We start from the raw sequence: 17,221 nt of genomic DNA, 5'->3' as shown, positions 1-17,221 counted from the left end.
AGTTAGCGTGCTCGCCTTTGGTCACAGGGGTTCCGGGTTCGATTCCCGGCGTGGTCGGGACTTTAACCATGATTGCTTAATTCCTGTGGCACGGGGACTGGGTGTATGTGCCGTCTTCATACTCATCACGACGCGCAGGTCAAATAGAAAGACCTGAACCCGTCCTGGGATATCCCGGCACTAAAAGCCATACGACATTTCATTTCATTACTCTACTTTCTCCAACCCTTAACAATTTAACATTTTGAACTTGTTATCTTGAAAATGCACAATGAACATTGCCGAACAGTAGTGGACAGCCCTGGCCCTCGCCCTTATAAATAGCATGAGAGAAGTGCGCAGTCCATCATTCAGTGTCAACATGACCGCCTTGTTTCTCGTGTTGCTGCTGCTGTCAGCAGGAAGCCTGCTCCATGGAGGTGAGTAAGCGCTTACTTCTCCACTGGTCGCTGTGAGCTTGCATTGGGAAGATAGTGGCAAGCCTACTCTATTAACAGTAAAGACAGGGGGAAAAATGAAAGGCACTTGGAAAGATGATTGAAGGCTTCGGGCAAACAAAGACAAGGGCTACGAAGGGCATAGGCATGAAAGACTCCTTAGTATTCGAATGCTCTAATACCGTCAGGACGAAAAGAACAAGAGGTGACCAAGGGAGGTCGGATAGGAGACATGAAAGTGAGGAGCCTGCACAAATAAGTGGAAGCAATGCTAGGACTCAGCTAAGGGCACAGTGGTCGCCAGACCTAGGGCAGACATTTGCGAGATAGTGCTTCGAATGCCACCGTCGGCAGCCCTGAAGATGGTTTTCCATGGTTTCCCATTTTCACACCAAGCAACTGCCAGGGCATTGGGACGTTAAACCACTAACCATATAGGCAAGGGCGACCTGCTCGTCTCGATGCCGGCACGAAGCCACAGTGTTATGTTTGGAAGTACTGCCGGCCATTTTTTCCCCCAGGAGGACTCGAAGTGACACACGTTGAGGACCATGGGCACGCACCTCGCCGTCATAGCGCTAACCGCTACGGCATAGACATGCTCAGATTCCAAACTTAGAAAGAAAGAGCTGACTTTTATTAACGTCCTTCATCTTATTGCGAGACCGCTATACAACTCAATGACTACTTATTATTCCGGACACAGTGTTAAGACCTAAAGCCAGTCTCTAAAGGGATAAGTGTACAAAAGAGCTAGTTTATTTTTCCAGGCGGTTACATAAGTTGAAGGGTTAACAGGACTCTCTTTTTGCGATATATAAAGCCAATCAAATACGGGATCGGTGTCTTCGACGAAATCCTATATGTGACGCTATTCATGTATCGCCAAAAGTGATTAGACTATGGCACGGTGTGACTTTAGATGCGAGATCTGACAGCAACATTAGAATGAGGTTGTAAATTTAAAAAATGTATAGTAATACGAATTCGGGCATATTTTAAAAAAAATGTTCATATATGAGAATAATAAGCGGGTGACGGCGCCTTACAGGAGGAAGTTAGACGCAATGAAGGATCGAATATGGAGAATTCTATCGGCTGTAACCTTCGCATGTTTTTTTTCGGCACATGTCCCGCCGGATGTTCCGTATTTTCGAATAGAAATAAAGCAACGTATTTGTTAATGTAATTTAATTTTAATTGCTGTTTTGGCTCAAATTCTCTTTGTTGTATTATTGTGTAACTGGAGGAATCGTAAACATAAGCAGATATGCTGTTATAAAGTTATGCACTTAAAAATGGAAACATCGAGTGTAAAAATGTGGAGGTGTTATTGAGCACAAATGCAAGGAATCTCCTCGATTTCAAACTCTATATGTATGATAAGAACTGTTTCCAATTGCCGTTGTCAAGACTCATTTTCAGAATCTCAGTTGTAAATAATTTCATGTTAAGTAACCACGAACTCTTGAAAGAAATGAACTCGTAAGAAATGCTTCACTTTCTGTAGATTATTAAAATGGCCACGGTGTGCAATCTTCCTCTAGCAATTGTGGATATGTAATCAGTCCTGTTTTGTCCACTTTCTAAATTTATGGTTTCTTTGAACGGCGTAACTAAAGGGATGTTAGTGGTTCAACCTCACACCAACACATCGAAGGTTTTCGGGACAGGCTAGGACTGGGAAGGTAGTGCTGGCATTTGCCTGACCTTCAGCGCTGTCGACGGTGGGGTTCGAACCAAACATCCGGCGATACCACTCTCTATGCACGATTCAGTACATCAGAACCTGTATTAGCTGCAGCGGTTTTGTAGTGTATCGATCGTTTTATATAGATGTCGAAGACGGCAGATGTATCGATTCGTCATTGACAATACATTGGTTGTCTAGTCGCCATATGTTATAAGAGATCAAGATGAACGATGTATGTTACTGTATTAGCAATATATTTAATAAAGTATTCAAAAAAGCAAAGTCACCTCCGTACAGGCATGGAAGGCCCTTGGAGGAGTGGAAGGTAAAGGCGTCCACCATTGTTAACCTCGGCACGTGATGGGGTAGAGTGGTTAGCTCTACGCCCGGCCGCCTTTGCCCCCAAGAATTAACCTGGTACACATTTTTGGTGTAGGCTGAGTGAACCTCACGGCCATATGCACCTCCGGAAGTGGAAATCGCGTTTCTTAAATTTTACGACTTCCTGACGGGGATTCGAACCCACGTCCTTCCTACCACCTCGGCCAGGCAGCCCGTTTAATAAAGTATTCAAGTATCTAATATCCAGTATACTACAGGTTAGCTTTATACGAGATTTCAGAATGTAACTTATTGCTCATTTTCTGTCAGTTCATGAGACACCAGTTACGAATATAACAAACGTATAAAAGAATTTTTCCGGTTACATTTAGTTTCACGCTGAAACTAGGCGCCCCGTTTCATTAATATCCTGGAAATATTTCTTGGAAAAAATGTACCAGTGCTATGAAAATTCTAAACGTCAGAGAAATAAGGAAGTACTGAGGTTCAGGAAGAAGGCAGTCAACTTCCCTTCCCACTGACAAGCTGACTAATTGCTTCTGTCAGCTCGACAGATCTATTATGCTGAATCTTGCAGTATTATTGCACTTCCTTATATAAAGTATCCCGTTACATATTGGAGCCATTCCGTCCCGGAAGTATCGGGTCCGAACTTCACGAACTCTAGACAGTGCCCACATTACCTGAAAGGCAGGGTTTATGTTCTGACCTGAAGACAGTGAAATGAAATGTCGTATGGCTTTTAGTGCCGGGATATTCCAGGAAGGGTTCTGCTCGAAGGCGATCTGCGCGTCGTGATGAGGATGAAATGATGATGAAGACAACACATACACCCAGCCCCCGTGCCAGTGGAATTAACCAATTAAGGTTAAAATCCCCAACCCGGCCGGGATATCGAACCCGGGACCCTCTGAACCGAAGGCCAGTACGCTGACCGTTCAGCCAACGAGTCGGACCTGAAGACAGTGATGGACCCGTAACAGCATGTAAGAGGTCTGCTGCAGGCCTGCGAGTCTACGAGGATGCGGCCCTTTCTATGATGAATTGTAATGCTGAAGGCCCAGCGGAATTAACCAACTAAGGTTAAAATCCCCGACCCGGACGGGAATCTAACCCGAGACCCCCTGGAACAGAGGCCATGGAGCCGGCCGTACATGACTCAGCTATCCATTACTTGTCTTCCGCATGTTCTAAGCAATGTTTCATGTTCCGCTGGTTCTCCAAACACCACCTGGTTTATTTACTTTCATAGCAAAACCTTACAACTCGCTCGACATTTTTCATGCATCCCAACTGAAGAGCCATTTTTAGTGGTGGTGGTGGTGGTGGTGATAGTGGTGATTATTGTTTTAAGAGGAAGTACAACTAAGCAGCCATCCTCTATATAACACTAATCAGAGAGAAACAATGCAAGGGGTCCGACACTTCGAAAAATGAAGGTATCGGCCAAAGGCTTGATAATGAAACACTCCCTAGGCCTCCGGTGCTCTAATACCGTCGGGTTCGGAAAAGAACAAGTGTGGACCAAGGGAGGTCGGATAGGATAGATGAAAGTGAGAAGCCCGGCACTAGTAAGTGGAGCAATGCCAGGACTCAGCTAAGGTTCCCGTGGTCGCCAACCCACGCTCCGAAGTTAACAGTTCTGGGGCCCCTTTTAGTCACCTCTTACGACAGACAGGGGTACCACTCACAGGGGGATGAAGAGCCACTGTCATTGGCAGAAATGCATTACGTATGACACCACTTCACTTCAGATATATTTCATTGCCAACTATGGCACAATAAAAGTTCCTGAGTGGATGGTCATAAATTAATATGCAAATACATAAAAGTGTCTAACCCCCTTAGACAGAGCGAACTGACAGTGACTAGCGATTAACCCACCTATAGAGCGTTCCAACCTTAAATTGCAGTACAGCGTAGATGGAGCGCGCTTTTGCGAAATCGACTCGTGAAGATCACGCTCGAGTGTGACTCAAACAGGGCGTCACAGGTCCACATTTTTCGTTTGTAATTTTGTAATTTTAAGTTCAGTCATTCATAAATTATTTTTTGTAGTATGGTAAAATAAATACAACATACCTTAATCACTGGCGTTGCTCTCAGACATTGGATGTACACATTCTAACATTTCTGCAAGGCCTGATGTTCCCGCTTTGGATGAAACGGGTTCGGGAGATGAACTTGAGGATGATCCGGACGATGACGAAAGTCGTATTAAAAACTTTTCATCGTCGACATCGTCCTGTAATTCGCCTGCTTTAAACAAAACTCTTTCATTTTTCTTTACTTCGTTCACGTAATTTGCCCAATTGTCTTATGTTTTTATGGCATAAAAATTTTAGTTCAGCATTTGGAACAAAACCATGTTCATTACCCGCGTGGACTAAGGCAAATCACGGTCCTCGGCTTTTCGGTGGCCTAAATCCCGAACTCACCCCTTCAAAAGCGGCCTGCCGTGCACTTTTCACTGTCGTATCCTTCCATTCTCTTGTCACTGTCTGCCCAATATTTACCCACGATTCATCTGTGTAAATTATAGCTTTATTTTGTGCCCTCAAACGTTTTATCTCCCTGAAATATCTGTGCCTTCAATTAATAATTTCATCGGTTTCGGTGAAAGCTGCTTTATTACCCCGTCTTAAATAACGGAAGCCTATATCATGTAAGAAGCGATACAACGTAGTTTTGGAAAATCGTGGCAAAGAATCTTCTCCATTTACGCGACTCAAAATCACGTTCAATGTCGGTGGTATGTTAGCAAATAAAAGAGAGTTAACCATCCGACTTCTAACAATTTCATCATATTTAATTTTTCTGTCGTCCTTCTCTTTTTTTTTTTTCTCGAGAGTTCGCAAAGGACCATGTGTGTGCTCCTTCCTTATAGCATACGTAGATTGTTCTTTCGGAACAACCTGTAGCTTTAGCTGTTTCACTGATTGCACTGCTCATATTCATAGTCTTTAAAAAAATAATCCAGGACACTCATTACAATATTGCGTTCTTTTCCCCTGAGTTCACCTACGGAACGTTTCTTTTTAATTTGACGATCCATTATACATCCTTCTGCACTTTTTCTTCGAACTAAGAACTATACATACGAGCACGAACTGACAAATACACAAACTACACAAACACAATCCACTCGTCCTCAAGAACTATACATTTATCACTGATCTTGTACGGCTCCATGGCTACATGGTTAGCGTGCTGGCCTTTGGTCCAGAGGACCCCGGGTTCGATTCCCGGCCAGGTCCAGGATTTTAACCTTCATTGGTTAATTCCAAAGGCTCCGGGGCTGGGTGTGTGTGTGCCGTCTTCAGCATTAGAATTCATCACAGGTAGGGAACCCATTCTTATAGACGCGCAGGTCGCCTATGCGGCGTCAACACTGGAAAGACCTGCACTTGGCCTCTTAGGAGGCCACACGCCATTAAATATTATATATATATATATCACTGATCTTTATTTAATTAATCTTATAATACTGATTAAATGAACACCACTGCACACGGCTGCCAGTATATTTAAAAGCTCAGCCAGCCGAGTCACTCGTGAAACGTAAACAAACGAGACGTTCTACCTGTCATAAATTAAGAGATAACGAGATAGGGACTTGAGGTATGATTTAAAAATAACTTCCATATTCTAAGAGCGTTTGCTTTGCTTTAACCACGCCATGATCCTTCTGCACATTTTCTTCGAAATTAGATCCCCACGCACGAGCACGAACTCACGAACCACACAAACGAAATACACTTTCCCTCAAGAATTGTGCATATGTCACTGATATGTATTTAATCACTATTATACATACTACTGACGAAATGAGCACTGAACTGCATGCGACTGTCAGGAAATGTTAAACGCTTATGTTTGGGAGATCACTACCGGTACTTCAGCCAGCCAGCCAGCCAGCCAGCCGAGTCACGCGCGAAACCAAAATTCAAGGAGATATTCTTCCTGTCACAAATTAATAACTAAGCAAGATAGGAACTTCGGGATTGTTTTAAAAATAACTTCCATATCTGAAGACCATTTGCCTCGCTTTGACCCTTCATGCAAATTCAATAGGAAAGACGCTGGCCAGCGGCTGACTTTTTCGTGCCTGTACATACAATTCCCTGAACATGACTGAAAATAAACGCATATGCTGCATTTTGTTATCATTTAAATTTAAAAATAAACTTATCTACATCGAGCTAAAATGTTTCTTTACCAGCAGTGAAAAAATTAGGAAAATAATGAATATAAAATAGGAGTTATGGCATGATAAGTTCTATGCAATGAAGATTTTGAATTTGGCAAAACTTTCCATTATATTACCATTTTCACACTAAATTATATTTTTACATTTTTTTTGTTAACGGCATCAAATGCGCCTTGAAATTCTGTACATAACACGATATTCACCCATTTTAACCGATAACATTCTGATTCATGGATATTTGGCAAACCCGCTGCATTAGAGTAGGACAGCGCTATCCGCAAAACATGGGAGAAGGAAAGAGACGGAATTATCCCATTACGGCTGTACTGCAATTTAAGGTTGGAACGCTCTATACCTTCATAGTGGTGTGACCAGTTCTCAAATCGTAGACCTTTCCACACGTACATATTTTAAAACAACGCATTTTTCAAAATGTACTGCCTTAATAAATAAAAAATAAATAAGTAAGGAAATAAATAAATACACAAATAAATAAGGAAATAAATAAATAAATAAATAAAAATAAATAATAAATAATTTTAGTTCACCGGGTTAGTGAAGTCCTTGAGGTTGAACGTTGCTTACAATATTTCAGTGAAGGGAGCTAGTGGATGATCGTCTTTACTCTTGGCGTATTTAATATGTGAGAAAGCTTTCATTTCAGAGAAAACCTCCCTACAAGGCCGTTCTCAGACGGGAGATTCAAGCACACCCCCACCCAAACAAGCATTTGCAAAATAAAACACTTGAATTTAACCTACAGATAGTGTTTCTCTATAACACATTTTCTGAAAGCATAATGAACATTTTAATTATCTTATAGATCGTTTGTTTTTAATGGTCTTAATACATTTCGCACCATCAATCTATTACTTTCACTCCAGACCAACTCAATTATGCTGAAATGTTTTGTTTGGTCATTTTATTATCGTCGTATAAATAAGGTGAACGGAAAACAAAGCCTATTATTTTGATATTACAAGTGTTATAGGCCTAACACTAAATATTTACAATAATTCTTGTTCACAGTTCATGTGGGTCAAGTTTCAGATATACTCTATCTGCGGTCAGCACTATATTTTTGTTTTACGGTAGGATGCCCTTCCCGGAAAAATGTATTCACTATTGCGTGTGACGTCACAAAGACCCAGTCCCCGAGCTGGCCAAACGTGATTAAAATCTCCTGCCTACTCGGGGAGATATGAACCATATGGCTATTCAGCTAAGGAGGCGCGCTTTCAGATACATTAAAGAGTCTGCAATAACATTCTTCATGTTCCATAGTCTATAGTATATACAGTAATTCAAATAACTGAGTTGTTTTTGAAAATAAAATAATGAATGTTTATTTTCAGATGGTTCGGTTTCCTGTTAGACATCGTCCCAAATAGTTGTCACACATCCATGAATATAAACAATGATTAATTAGTTTTAAACAATTCAATGCGATCACAATTCTTTTTAATCATTTCGAGTTTTCCTCAGAGTAACATTGCCTGAGTCAGTCGAGAAACGAAAGGCCAATCCCTGACTCGGAAGCAAGGAAAACAGCCCAACAGATGTAGTACAGATTCAGAGGGAAAACCCCACAGGTTGTTCTTATTAGCAGTAAATAAATGGAGAAATTTAGCAACGTTAGTCGGTCTAAAGTCTGACTATCGCATGGTGCTGGTCTCGTGAGTTATTTATTCAAACATCCCAACTACGTGGTGTGATTCATACTGTATTATGGTATAAGAATGCTTTACGTAAGTAGCAGTGTTGTCCTGGTATGAGATCCTTAATTCATTTGTGAAGTTAAATAAGTGGCAAAGTCAACAGCCATATGTAGTTGTGAGGCTGACTAATTGAAACCTTACCGTGCACATAACTCCACGTTTAATTCACGTTTCCAATGTTACTTTTAATCTTCACCACATCAATCTCTGATCGTTGTTCCAGCGCTAACAGCCTTAGTAAGTCTATGAAACATTTCATAGAAATAACTTTCAGCTCGTTTTTGTTGTTTGAGTCATCAGTTCATAGCTCCCCATGCAACCATATCCTGTGTTAATGTTTTCATTTCTACGTAACTACTGCATCTAGTCTAATCTGCTTGTCATATTCATACCTTCGTCTACCTCTACTGTTCTTACCGCCTACACTTCCTCCAACAAGCAACTGAAGCAGTTCTGGGTGTACTATCATTCTATCTCTTCTTCTCGTCAAATTTAGCCAAATCGATCTCCTCTCACCAATTCGACCCACCCCTGTGGGTGGGGGCGGTAGAATAACACCCACGGTATCCCCTGTCTGTCGTAAGATGCGACTAAAAGGGGTCCTAGAAGCTCTCAATTTGGCGACGTGGGTTGGCGATCACGGGGCCCTCAACTGAGTTCTAGCATTGCTTCTACCTACTTGTGTCAGGCTCCTCACTTTCATCTATCCTATCCGACCTCCCTTGGTCAACTCTTGTTCTTTTCCGACCCCAACAGTATTAAGTGCGGAGACCTAGGAAGACCTTGGATCGAATGTTTCCTGATCGATGGATAGATAGAAGTGGCCCGATTGCTTGGTCTCCACGCTCTCCTGATCTGAACTCTCTCGTTTTCTACTTGTGGGGCCATTTAAAATCATCGGTGTATTCGTCTCTGGTGCCTGATATGGAAACCCATCGGAATCGAATTGTGGCATCGTGTGAGGACATACCCAATACGCCTGGTGTTTGGGATCGTGTTCGCAGGTCAATGAGACATCGATGTGAGGTCTGTATTCAAGCAGGAGGTGGACATTTTGAACTTCTTCTGTAATGACAATGACCTGCGGAAGAAAAACGTTCCGGTCAAGTTCAGTGTTGTTGTGAAGGCCATAACTCGGAAATGAAGCATTTCCGGACACATGTTGTAATGAACTATTTTCATTGTCTACATATTACAGGTACATACCTGAAATTATGCCCCCTATTTTTGAAACACCCTGTATAGAGGACGGTTGCCTAGTTGTACTTCCTCTTAAAACAATAATCACCACCACCACCAATTCGATTCAGTATCTCTTCATTCATGTTTCGATCTACCCACCTCACTTTCAGCATTCTTCTGCAACACCACACTTCAAAAGTTTCTATTCTCCTCCTTACTGAGCAATTTATAGTCCATGTCTCACTTCCATACAGTGTCACGCTGCATACGAAAGTCTTCAAAGACATCTTTCTAGTTCCTATATCAATGTTTGAAGTGAGCAAATTTCTTTTCTTGAAATACATTATTTCGTTGCTTGTGCTAGTCTGCATTTTATGTCCTCCTTACTTCCGCCATCGTTAGTTAATTTACAGTATTCATCTACTGTCTTTGAGACTTAATTTCCTAATCTAATATTTCCTGCATCACCTGACTGCTTTCCATTACTTTTGTTTTGGTTTTATTTATTTTCATCCTGTACTCGTTGTTCAAGACTCTGCCCATACCATTCAGGAATTTCTCTAGATATTCTGTAAACTCAGATAAAACAGCTCCTGTCACGTTAAACTGTACATAGTGATTAAAATGACTGACGTAGATTCGCAGTATGGCGATTAAATTCCATGTCCTATCTGTAATGAATTTGGTAAGTGGACGTTAGGAGTAATATTCACATACACTTTATCCAGATCTAGCTTTTAATAGACGTTTCGGTAGATGTTGCCAAGTTTAAAGATCAGCTTTGTTTCCGTGCGACGCCACCAAGTCGCGAATGTAAAGCTCATGTGGAAAATAAAAATCTCAAACATAGCATTAAACGATCAGACGTAAGCACTTACATTGACACGAAAACAAAGAGTTAGGATTAGCGAGCACTTAAACAATTAACGTAAGATTTTTTGCTATTTGCTTTACGTCGCACCGACACAGATATGTCTTACGGCGACGATGGGATAGGAAAGGCCTAGGAATTGGAAGGAAGCGGCCGTGGCCTTAATTAAGGTACAGCCCCGGCATTTGCCTGGTGTGAAAATGGGAAACCACGGAAAACCATCTTCAGGGCTGCCGAAAGTGGGGCTCGAACCCACGATCTCCCGATTACTGGATACTGGCCGCACTTAAGCGACTGCAGCTATCAAGCTCGGTAATTAACGTAAGAAAAGTAATACGCATGTACAGGACGGAAATGACAATGAACATAATAACAAGACACATGAATGTCCTTGTGGCGATATGGAGGCCGTCAATCAAACACACAGAAGTGACATGAGCAGGGGGCAGTACAATCTCCCCTCTCTACAGAGACGATGAACGCCATCCAGAATTCTGTCGCTTTCCTAGCATTTCTGACTAACTCTCACCTCTCAGCTGTCACCGGGATTGCGGCCTTAGATTTTCTACTTGCCTTAAATTTTAAGTTGCATTGTTTCGGGAGTATGAGGTCTGTCGTCCGACGTAGTTCAAACTCACGCTCAAGCTCCCACGAAAAATGCACTTCAAACATGCACAGGAATTCCTTGACTCAAAAGACCATAAACAGGTAAACTGCGACAGAGAGCGAGTCAATAATGAAGATCCTTAATCAATATTTTAATGGGAAATGCTACAGACAGGTAAACGCAGCAGTACACTGCACTATTTACTGTGGTAACGAAATATTCGAGCGAAATCACACTGAAGCGTCAACAATAACAGCTAAGGCGCCCCAAGCATACGCATTGTCGACAACACGGGGTCGTCTCAGCCAACAGTATTTATTACTTACTAGCATGTACCCGCGGCTTCGCCCGCGTTTATTAATTCAGCCCTTAGATGTACCCATTTATTTGAAAATAAAAACATTATTTTTATTAGGAGACACATCGTTTTTACATAAATTGCATGAATTACATTAATCTCTACTAATATTATAAAGAGGAAAACTTTGTATATTTGTTTGTAACGGATAGACTCAGAAACAACTGAACCAATTAAAAAAAATTACTTCACCTATATAACGCTACATTGCCAGTGAGTAACATGGGCTGTATTTTATTTTCAAAACAATTCGAGATGCGGGGGTACAGGGGGAGATATAAAAATAATAGGCTAATATAGGCAAAATATCGACTTTGTCGTACAAGGACGAGACAAAGCTCTATTTAATCCCCTTGACGCAAAGAACAAAACACGGTAAGCCCTACTGGCCCGGAAACCAAGTTTCCAGGCCCTAAAACCAACCGTTACGTGGATATTGGCACCACACTACCCCTGCGCTAGGAATCAGATAAAGAAATGAACTGCCGTAACCATGGCAACGTCTGCTCCAGGATTCTACAGCAGCGAGATCATCTATCTATATAAATAAAATTGTAGGGGGTCCGCTGTCTGTAATTTTTTTTGTTTCGCCAATTTTTCAGATATTTATCCGTTTTAGGTCAACTCAAGACCGAATGGGTGGTTTTTACTTCTCGTGTCTGTTTGTTTGTCTGTTTGTCAGTTTGTCTGTTTGTCTGTTCCATCACCACGTCGAAACGGCTGGATAGATCTCAACCAAACTTCATATTTAGAGTATACTCATCCCGGGGGGGGGGGGAAGATTTCGATATGCATATCATTTTAAAATCTTTGAATAAACGGGGTTTATAGGAAAACCAAAATGGTTTTCCTGGAATTCCACCTCTAAAACTTTTCTTCATGTGCATTTTTTCGTCAGGAGGATTAATAAGGGAGATATCATGAATGGTCAGTTTTCCAGGTTAAGTCCAGCAGACATAGCCCAAAAGGTGTTGTACATGGAGCAGATTCCTTATCTATATAAATCAAATCGTAACAACTGTGTGCCTCTACATTGACTATTTGGCGAAATTTTCGAACAGCTTTCCGTTTAACGGGTAATAATGACCATCTGCATAATTTTTTGTTTAGTTTCCTGAAAGTCCTAATTTTTACCCTCCTCGCCCAAAATCCAGATTGCGGCATAATCTGCCAGAAGAAGAAAGATAATTGAAATTTGACAAAATTATACGTTTTAGCCTGTAACGGACGGAAAAAATCCAAGATCATTAAATTTTTCACTTTTTATCCCCGAAGAATATCGAAAGATGCAGGCAATTTTAATGATGGTGCAGACCTTCGGAAAGTCCTATCACACAACGAATTGCACAAACTTCGTTCAATTTGGAATGATCTACAACCTTGGTCTTATGACTTTTTGCCGTATCTGTATCCCTTTTACGTTTGATTTTTCTCTATTAATCGATGTTAAGTAAATTTGGACTTTTCACATGCATAATTCGTACTTTAAATTGATATGTATGTAGCTGTCACATAATTATCCGAAAAGTAATGCAATGTGAGATAATCTTACAAAACTTCACCCTGTTCAACGTTTCTAACTCAATCTGACCCAAGAATAGATGAGATATCATAGGACCAGCCATTTAGGCCACTAAATCCGGCATCTTATGGTATAATCCTTTCTCGATATGACGTACGTTTAGCAGCAGTTAATCTGTAAATGAAGGCCTGCAATATTGTAAACACGCATATACTTTCGTATGTCGATCTATATATATTCCACTGATGTCGATTTGTAGCGATCGAGAAAGGGTGGGTCTGCTATTGTAATTAGTACTCCCCACACGCACTTTGACTGGCAGTAGGAAAGGGGTCCTTCTCCAACTCCTGTGTAACTGTCATGAGTAAGGAAGGCCTACCATTGTAATGGTTAGTTCACTTCTCGATTTGACTTGCAGAAGGCAAGGGAGCATGCAGTTTTGTTTAAAACTCCCCTACCCGATTGTGTTTGGCAGTAGGCAAGGGTGCCCGCCATTATAAACAAATGTCCTCATCTAATATGTGACTGGCATTAGGCATAGTGGCCTGTTATTTTGATGGAACCTCACCAGCTTGGTGTGACTGGCAGTAAGCTGGCTGACAGTAGGAAAATGGGCCTGGCATTATAATGATAACTGCACAACTCAATTTCGAGTGATAATAGGGTAATGGCCTGCCATTATAATAAAAACACCTCAACTGTAATCTGTCTGGAAGTAGGAAAGGAGGCTGCCATTTTAACGAAAACTCCCCAAATGGATTGTGTCCGCGCAGTAGGCAGTGGGGCCTGCAATTATAATGTAAACTTCCCAACTCAATTGTGAATGGCAGTAGGCAAGTGAGCCTGCCGTTATATCACAAATCCGTAACAAACACTTTACATTGGAAACAACGTACGGGGACTTCCCCATGCTCTTTGTCGGATAACGCTAAGAGACATGCAATTTTAAAACAATCTTATTTACTGCATGTACAGTATTTACTTCGATATTCGAATACAATGTAGAATACCGTAGCGAAGCACGGGTATATTTGCTAGTATATATAAAGTAACTTGTCCTGACTGACTGACTGACTGACTGACTGACTGACTGACTGACTGACTGACTGACTGACTGATTGACTGACTGATTCATCATCGCCGAGCTAAAACTACTGGACATAAAGAAATGAAATTTTGAGGATATATTCATATTAAGATGTAGGTGCTCGCTAAGAGAGGATTTTTGGATATTCCGTCGCTAAGGGGGTGAAAAGGGGGGTGAAATCTTAAAATGAGTTTATCTATATCTCAAAACTTTAAAAGTTTACAGATGTGAAAATTGGTATTTAGAATATTCTTTAAAAATAAGGAAACACGTATTATTTAGTTTTCAGAAAATCCCAATAGGAGCGGTGAAAAGGGGTGGAAAAGGGGTTGAATGCCTTTAATCAGGATACCGGTACTTATATCTCAGAAACTGAAGATATTACAGACCTGAAAATTGGTACTTTTGATCGCTTTTAAAAATAAAGAAACACGTACTTTTTTGTTTTTGGAAAATCCAATTAATGGGAGGGTGAAAAGGGGGGTCAATTTTTAAAATGAGTCCATCTATATCCCAAAAGTTTTAAAGTTTACAGATGCAATAATTGATATTTAGAATCTTCATTAAAAATAAGGAAACACGTATTTTTTGGTTTTCGAAAAATTCCAATGGGAAGGGTGAAAAGGGATGAAAAATTGGTTGAATGCCTTTAAAGAGAATATTTATATCTCAGAAACTGAAGATATTACAGACCTGAAAATTGGTGTTTGGGATCTCCTTTAAAAATAAAGAAACATGTATTTTTTTGTTTTAGGAAAATCCAGTTAATTGGGAGGTGAAAAGAGGGTTAATTTTTAAAATAAATGTATCTATATCTCAAAACTTTTAAAGTATATAGATGTAAAAATTGGTATTTAGAATCTCCATTAAAAATAAACACGTTTTTTTTGTTTTCGGAAAATCCCAATAGGAAGGGTGGAAAAGGGCGAAAAACAGGTTGAATGACTTTAATGAGGCTACTTATATTTCAGAACCTGAAGATATTACAGACCTGAAAATTGGTATTTGTAATCTACTTTAAATATAAAGAAACAGGAATTTTTTCGTTTGTGGAAAATCCAAATAATGGGGGCGAATTTTTAAAATGATTGTGTCTACATCCTAAAATTCTTAAAAGTTTGCAGATGTAAAAATTGGTATTTAGAATCTCCCTTAAAATAAAGGAACACGTATTTTTTTGTTCTCTCTAAATCCCAACAGGAGGGGTGTAAAAGGGTGAATAATGGGTTGAATGCCTTTAATGATGATACATATATCTCGATAACTGAAGATATTACAGAACTGAAAATTTGTATATGGGATCTCCTATGAAAATAAAGAAACACATATTTTTTTGCTTTCGGAAAATTCAATTAATGGCGGTTAAACAGGAGTGAAAAATTGGGGTGAATTTTTTGAAAGACTATATCTACAGAATATCTGAGAAACGTAAAATGTTACAGACGTAAAAAGTGGGTATTTCAATCTCCTGTAAATGTAAAGAAACATAGGTGATTTTGTTTTGGGAATTCTACTTAAGGGGAACTAAAAAGGGATGAAATTTTAAAATGAGAATTTCTACAGTATATCTCAAAAACATAACATGTTGCAGAAGTGAAAAATGGTATTTTTTATCTCTATTAAAATAAAGGAACCTGTGTTTTTAGTTTTCGTAAATACCACTTGGGTGGAGGTGTGTGTGTGTGTGTGTGTGTGTGTGTGTGTGTAAAAGTGACTGAAAATTGTGTTGAATTCTTTTAATTAGGCTACTGATATTTAAAAATTAAGACGTTACAGACGTAAAATTTGATATTTGTAATCTGCTTTAAAAGTGAAGAAACACGTATTCTCGAAAAATCCAATGACGGGGGAGGGGGGTGAAATAATTTAAAAATTAATTGACTTAATTGTATGAGAATACATATCGGTATTTTGATCTCCTTTAAAAACAAAAAATGCGCGTTTGGGGGGGGGCATCTTGGGGCGGGAGTGAAAAGGAGTTGAATTCCTTTCATGAGGACACATAAATAAAAAAGTGAAAAAGTTACAGTCGTGATAATTGATATTTAGAATATCCTTTACTATTAAAGAAGCAAGAATTTTTTGCTGGAAAATTCACTTGGGAGTGGGGGAGGCGAGGGTGAAAGTAAGTGAAAAAATGTGAATTATTTTTATGGGGATAATTATATCTCAAAACTGAAGGTAATAGACAGTAGTATAATTGGACAGTTCTGCCGCCACCGCCACCGCGGGCTCCCAGAGGCCACCTCCACCGCCACCACAGCCAGAGGCCTCCCAGATGCCTCCTCCACCGCCACCACAGCCAGAGGCCTCCCAAAGGCCTCCTCCACCACCACCACAGCCAGAGGCCTCCCAGAGGTCTCCTCCACCACCCGCGGGAAATTTGAATTTGTAAACAAAGTCACGTGCTTTTTGACAGCTATCATCGACAACAACGCATCGCTAACCTCAGTACTGCCATCTTGACGGGCCTAAACATCAGTAGTACCAACTTAACCTAACTAGCGCGAGATTTGAATAGGTAAACAAATCCACATGTTTTTTGACAGCCACGTGCTTTTTGACAGACAACAACGCATCGCTAACCTCAGTACTGCCATCCTGACGGGCCTAAACCTCAGTAGTTCCAACTTAACCTAACTAGCGCGAGATAAACAAAGCCACGTGCTTCTTGACAGTTGTCATCCGCCATCTTTAAACCACAGAGCACCGTGCTGCCCTCTTTATCGTAGTAGCAGTAAATTCATCACCTGTCATCCGCAGTGCTGCCATCTTAACGGGCCTAAACCTTAGTGCTACCAACTTAACCACACTAGCGTGAGATTTGAATCGGTAAACAAATCCACGTGCTTTTCTGACAGCTGTCATCCGCCATCTTTAATCAACAGAACACCATGCTTCCCTCTATATCTTTGAAATGTGGTGGTGGATAATTTGAAAAATGCTTTTTGATAGCAGCCATCTTTAATCAAGAGAGCACCGTGCTGCACTCTATGTGGTAGCGGCAATTTGAAAACTTCTAAGTGCCCCTGTTTGGAAACAAACCACGTGCTTTTTTGACAGCTACATCCGCCATCTTTAATCAAGGGAGCACCGTGCCGCACTCTTTAGTTGAAATGTGGTGGCGGCAATTTGAAAAATTCCACGTGCACTTGTTTGGAAACAATGCTACATGCTTATTTGACAGCTACCGC

General features: G+C 40.6%; 1 long non-coding RNA gene across 1 annotated transcript in view; it reads left to right on the top strand.

The window, feature by feature from the left end:
• The first annotated feature begins 345 nt into the window (after positions 1–345).
• The window catches only part of LOC136875405 (uncharacterized), a 47,300-nt gene continuing 30,424 nt past the window's right edge, over positions 346–17,221 (top strand). Inside the window, exon 1 of the long non-coding RNA XR_010860423.2 lies at positions 346–419. This is a non-coding gene — a long non-coding RNA (uncharacterized lncRNA). The remainder of the gene's footprint in view (positions 420–17,221) is intronic.

The sequence above is a fragment of the Anabrus simplex genome, chromosome 6, assembly GCF_040414725.1.
Source record: "Anabrus simplex isolate iqAnaSimp1 chromosome 6, ASM4041472v1, whole genome shotgun sequence".
In the NCBI taxonomy this organism is placed as follows: domain Eukaryota; kingdom Metazoa; phylum Arthropoda; class Insecta; order Orthoptera; family Tettigoniidae; genus Anabrus; species Anabrus simplex.
Note: the sequence above shows the minus strand (reverse complement) of the source record. Positions and strands in the feature narration are given on the sequence as shown.